Source organism: Papio anubis, chromosome 12, assembly GCF_008728515.1.
Source record: "Papio anubis isolate 15944 chromosome 12, Panubis1.0, whole genome shotgun sequence".
In the NCBI taxonomy this organism is placed as follows: domain Eukaryota; kingdom Metazoa; phylum Chordata; class Mammalia; order Primates; family Cercopithecidae; genus Papio; species Papio anubis.
Window position 1 is genome coordinate 103,998,781 of NC_044987.1, and position 6,367 is coordinate 104,005,147.

At 50.3% G+C, this 6,367-nt stretch overlaps 1 long non-coding RNA gene across 1 annotated transcript; it reads right to left on the reverse strand.

Annotated features, from left to right (window-relative positions):
• Positions 1-1,304: 1,304 nt before the first annotated feature.
• Positions 1,305-4,876, reverse strand: LOC103877503. Its single transcript, XR_637226.3, has 3 exons — positions 4,043-4,876; positions 3,654-3,748; positions 1,305-2,214 (listed from the first exon to the last, which is right to left on the reverse strand). It is a non-coding gene; the product is annotated as an uncharacterized LOC103877503 (long non-coding RNA).
• Between the last annotated feature and the right edge of the window lie 1,491 nt (positions 4,877-6,367).

Here is a 6,367-nt window from a genome sequence, read left to right on the forward strand (position 1 = left end):
GTCATCTGGGGGATGCACCTCCTCCTCCTTCAAGTCATGTGGTTCCAAGGAAACTGCCTCCATCCTGGCTCCAAAGTGAGGCCTATGACCCAGGCCAGGCCAGTGATTTCTTCCATTCCTCTGGCCACAGTGATTGGTTCAGGGTTGGGCACATGTCTGAACTCAGACCAATCAGAGCCAATGAGACTCGATTCCAGGACTTGAATATGTTATCAGGGAGGCGGCATCAGCTTTTATCTGGACAGGAGTGGATGTGGGATGGGAGCTATGGCAGTCACTTGCCCCACGCAGTATAATCCTGAGATTGGGGAAGAAATGGAGCCGCCAAGAGTAAAGAAGGACAAGAGATGGAGGGAAAGAAACAGGGTCATGGCAGCATTATTTGAACCTTGATCACACAGGCAGTGTGCAGCTGAGGAAGTATAAGAACCCTAGAGCAGAGGCTTGGTTAGGGAAGGTGGGGAGCCTTGAAGGTCTGGCTGAGATGTTTGAACCAGGATCAACCTGGTTCCTTTCCCTATCCCTGAGCTTTCAGCTCCACCTGTCAATACATTTCGGTTGGGTTTTGAAATAATGATGTAGTTCTTAGACTCTCCCCACACTCTCTCCTGCCTTTCCCAAATATCTTACACACCATAGGCTGTGTAAAGTCCTTTAGTCCCTGCCCATTGCCATAAGCATAAAATCCTCCAATTTAAAAAATGGTCATGAGTCCCAGCACAACCCGAGCCTCACCTCTTTCTGTCTCATTCACTGCAATCCACCGTGCTGATTTCCTCTTAGCTTTTCCAATATGCCAGATCTTGTCCAGCACAGTCTTCCCACACATTATGACCTGTGTCCTCACCCTACACCTGGTGGGCTCCTATTCATCCTCTAGATCCCATCTCAAAGAGGCCTGTTCCCAATGCAGTTAGTCCCCTGCCGGTTTTATTCTTCACGGCACCTGCCATGATTCACAGTCCTGCGCACACTCTTGTGTGTGTGTGAATGTTGCCTCTTCCACTGGCGTATATAGTCCCTGAGGCCTGAGCCAGGCTGATCTTGTTCACTACTCTGTCACTTATGCCTGGAAGAGTTCCTGGCGCATTATAGAGGCTCGATAGGTTTTTGTTTTTTGTTTTTGAGACAGTTTCACTTGGAGTACAGTGGCACAATCTTGGCTCACTGCAACCTCCCACTCCTGGGCTCAAGTGATCCTTCCACCTCAGCCTCCCTAGTAGCTGGGACTACAGGTATGCACCTCCAAGCCCAGCTAGTTTTTATATTTTTAGTAGAGATGGGGTTTTACCATGTTGGCCAGGCTGGTCTCTAACTTGTGACCTCAAGTGATCCTCCCACTTTGGTCTCCCAAAGTGCTGGGATCACAGGTGTGAGCCACTGCACCCGGCCAGTATTTTTTTGATGGACGGAGTGAAGAATAGGTGAGGATAAGGTTGGGTTGGGCAATCCTGATATTACATCAGGAGCAGAAATTCAGGGCCTGAACAGGCCGTGTGCAGCTGAGGAAGTATGAGAACCCTAGAGCAGAGGCTTGGTTAGGGAAGGCGGGGAGCCTTGAAGGTCTGGCTGAGATGTTTGATATTCAGTCTGTAAACCAGCATTTTTCAAAGTGCAATTTGGGAACACCAGTCCTGCAAGATGCTCTGCCAAAGGAAAAGATCAAGTGGATGAGGGGTTAAATAAACCTGAAAACAGACGAGTCCCTTAAACTCCTCTGACGGAGGCACAGTGCATGTGATCATCCCAAGGTTCTGACGAGTCCTACACTGGAAGACTCTTAGGTTAACTAAGCACTTGCCAAATGCAGTTGACCATAAAACCTCCTTTCTCCCCCTCACAACAGCCACAATTGTAAGATGGATATTTCCATATTTATGAAATAGGGTAGTCGTACAATTGATAGACACATGTAAGGTAGAGCTTCTTTAAACCCTGAAAGCTGGTTGTTTAATCAAAGGCCCTCTGACAATTGGTGGTGACTTAGAATCGAGGCTATATGATCACGTCTTGCAGAAGTGATGATGTATGGAAATCACTTTTGAGGAAGAGAGTGACATATTGTGACTCGTGTTTTGGGGTGGCCATTCCTGCAGCAGTGTGAATGAAGCTAGGGGTGCTGAGCAGGGTGGCTGGGAAGCCTGAAGTCTAGACCTTCTACCCCTCCTGAAGATCTCACTGATGGGTCTGTGGAGTGAGGCACTGACTTGGTGCCTGCAAATAGGAGAATTTAATTAGGACACTGGGGTATTGTTGAAAGTTTGGATCAATGTTTTGCCCTAGGAGGCCTCTTGTCTTCTGAAGTAAAAAGACAATCTAGAAGACACCTATTCCTTTGCAAACAGCTGTCCAGAGATGCCTGTCAAGGGTGTCTGGGGGTCAAGGCTATGCACGGATCCTGGGGTGGGATGAGTTTTGGCTCCTCTCTCTGCCCTACAGGACGCTGCTGAGCCAGGAAGCCTGTCGGCTCTACTTTCAAAACACGCCCAGTATCTGACCAACTCTCACCTCTTTCACTGCTACCACCCCAGTGGAAGGCACCATCTCTTTTCCCCTGGGTGATGTCAAGGGCCTCCTAACTGGTCCCCCTTTGCTCTGCCCTTGCCCCCTGCAGTCTATTCTCAATGCCACAGCCCAAGGGACCTTTGAAACATGTAAGTCAAATCATGCCAGTCCTCAAAATCCTGTGATGATCCTGCATTGCAGTTAGCTTTTGAAAAGCTGGTGTCCTCGCCATGGCCTAGAGGCCGTATACCATCTGGTCTCATGCCCTGTGGCCCTCTCCCTGGCTCTCTGGTCCTTGCTGTTCCAACGTGCTGCCTCAGGGTCTTTGCCCTTGCCATTCCCTCAGCTGGGTGCCCATTCCCCAGGGCTAACTCCCTCACCATTGGGCAGCCTCTGCCCAAATGCTGCTTCTCATGGTGCCTTTCCTGAGCACATATTAAAAATTGCAACCCCCCTCACCCATCACTCTGTGATCCCTTTCCTGCTTAGTTTCTCTCCTGATCACTTTGCACCTCCTAACATCTAGAGGCTGTTGTGAAGGGATTTGGCTGACGTAATTAAGGTCCCAAATCATTAGTTGACTTTATGAAAGGCGAGGCTATCCTCCAGGAGCCTCGCCCGATTAGATAAGCTCTCAAAAGGGAGTGGGCATCCAGCGAGACAGATTCAAAGCTGGATGTGGGGAAGTTCTCCGCTGCTGGCTTTGAAGATGGAGGGAGTCGCTTGGTAAGGACCCAACAGCAACCTCTAGCAGTTAAGAGCAGCCCCTGCTGACAGCCAGCGAGGAACTTGGATCTGCCAACAACGACTTGAACTTGAAAGAGAATCCCGAACTCCAGAAAGGAATGCAATCCGGCCAACACCTTGACTTCAGCCACACGAGGCTCTGATCAAAGGGTCCAGCTAAGCTGTGTGTGGACTCCTGACGCATGGAGATGATGAGATGATTAGTGGGCGTTATCTGAGGCCGCAGAGTGTGTGGTAGCAAGAGAAAACGAATGCAATTAGCAACCTCTTCCTTTTGCTTATCAGCTCTCTCCTCCTGCTAGAGTGTAAGCTCCAGGCAGGCAGGGATTTTTGTTTTGTCTGCTGCTACAATCTCAGCGCCTAGAACAGTGCCTGATGTATGGTGGGTGCTCTATACATACCAGTTGAACGAATGAATAGGAGTGGCCCCCCGGCATCAATCAGCACAGCCCTGCCTTCCAGGTGCTGCCCGTCCATCAGGGCAGATCAACGCCACCTATGAAGAACAAGGTGGGAAATGCTAATGGTACCAGGAGACACAGAATTCAGTTGTTTGCTATAAATCCAGTCTGGCTGCCCGTGCGAAGATCTGTATTTTCACAACCCCAACAAAGCACTCTGCTCCGAGAGGAGCATCACTGAGATATTAGTGCAAACTGCAACCACCCCAATCAGGTAATTAAGGCCGGCCTGGCTCCACCTCCCACTGCACTCACTGAGAGCTTGCCTGGGGAAGGCTGGTCACCCCACGATTGCTTTGTGCTGAGGAGGAAGCCTCTCAAACACCTACCTGTCAAAGTAATTAACCTATTAAAATGAAAGCAATAAATCCTGGTGCCAGGCTGAGCCACAGGGAAGGGGGTCTCTGTTGTGTTTCTTTTATTTAGATTTCAAAGCCATGTCACTGTGGCTTCATAGTCACAATGGTAATGAGTCTGTGCACTGTCTGATGCCTGGGGGCCAGCCACCATGTTGAGGTGTGTGATGAGGCAGCCGCTCCCCAAACTCAGCAGCCCTGGTTTAGGACTAGCTGATGTTGCTCTTTGGATGTGGTGGGTCAGGGTCTGGGGGAGGTATAAGAATGACATTCTGGACTCCTCCCCTGAAATTTCCATACTTCCCCAAACCTCCCATCCCCTCTGTCCCAGGCAGGCAGGGGTCGGAGCTGGAAGTCCAAAATCTTAGAATTTTAGAACAGGAAGGGGTTGTAGAAGTCCTTCATGTTACAGCTGGCACACTGAGACACAGAGAGGGTGAGAGATTTGCCTGAGGTTACACAGCAAGCTGAAGGCAGAGCCAGGACTGGATTCTAGGCACTTCTCACTATGACTGCTTGTCTGTCTGCTTCCTTGAGGGTATCAGGGTCAACCTCACTCCACAGAGGGGAACACATTCTTTATTTCCAGCTCTCTAAGAATCTGCTTGCAGTCTCTGAGATGAGGCCTAGGAATCGAGGTTGCACTGAGAAACCAAATCTGTAGCTTAGAAAAGATCACCAGCTCCATGGGCTCCAATTTACAGATGAGAAAACTGAGGCCCAGTGAGGATCAGGGCTGGCCCCATGCCCCTTGGCAAACTGGTGGTAAGAAGCCAGGATTTCTAGCTCCTGGCCAGTGCTTCCTCTCCCACTCCCTCCCAATCTTGTGTCTTCCTATCAGGAAGGAAGTGGCCATTGAATCAGAACCTTGAAGGAAAAGTAGTCAGACCTGATGGGGAGGGAATCCCAGGGGGAGGGTATAGCTTGAATCAGCACCTGGTGGCATCAACCACAGGTGTGTGCAGGAAGCAGGGAGAGGCTCGGGTTGGTGGAGCACAGGGTGCAGCAAGCAGGTGCAAATGTGACCCCAGGGCAGGGGGCCTGGCGAGTGCACAGACATACGTGCCGGAGTGAGCTGAGGAGGAAGACATGTTGCTAAATGCTGGTGTCTGCTCCTGGGCTGGCAGGAAAATTCCCGTGGGATGGGGGTCTTGGTGGTGTGGGGTGGGGTGGGGGTGGGGGAGGCCATAGCCTCAGCCCTGCCCCAGTATCCCCCTCCCTTTCCTATCCCTGGGTGCTGAGCTCATGCGAGGAGACATAGGAGTCTTCTCTGGCCTCCTCTTTCTATCCCCAGGCCATATTTTTCTCTCCTTTCTTGCCGACTACATGCCTGACCTCAAGTTTGCATTCTGAGTGTTTTCCTTTCTGTTATTTTCTGGAAATGCTCATGGCAGCCCTGTGTCATCAGCAGGGAAGGTGTCACTGTTCCCATTTTAAAGATGAGGCAACTGAGGTCCAGGGTCTTATATTTCCTCGGAATGTACTGATCTCCTTGGAACCGATACAGTGGTAAGAGATGACTGATCCGCCAGTCACACCCCTGTCATCCCAGCTACTCAGGAGGCTGAGGCAGGAGGATGGGTTGAGCCTAGTTTGAGGCTGCAGTGAGCTGTGATTGCATCACTGCACTCTAGCAGTCTGGGCAACAGCCAGCCAGACCCCTGTCTCTCTAAAAAATAGATGAATAACCCCAGAGTCCTTAATTCTCATTCTGGCTTCCCCACTCACCAGCTGCTTTTAGAGTGTGACTAACCTCTCTGGGCCTCAGTTTCCTCATCTTTAGAATGGGGATGCCAGTATCTTCATAGCATTGTGTGAGAATCAAACGAACTAATATGTGTACATATTTGAGCCACACAGCTATGGTCAGTGTCCTCATCATCATCATGACTGAAAGTGATCCCAGAGCAGAGCCCACTCAGGTGACAGAAGCCCAGCCAAGCCATGGGAGGCTACCCCGCCTCCCCCATCTCCCTGGGTCCAGTTGAATCTGAAAACAATGAACTGGGTCCCAGTAAGGATTTTCAGTTCTGACAATCAGAGATGAGTTTGAAAAAAAAAAAAAGAAGAAAAGGGAGTGAGGTCAAATTGTTTTTTTCAGGGAGAAAGAAATTTCATTTGGAGGCGAGCTCCGTAGCGGGGAGCCGGTGGCACCGGGTGTAACACAGGATCTGTCCATCTCCATGCGGCTCAGGAATTGCTGCTGGCATTTCCAGCAAGTAGCTGCCACAGGCCCCACTTCCTATAATATCCTAATTAAAGGGCTGTTATTCATACAGGAGGCACCCGTTGCCAAGT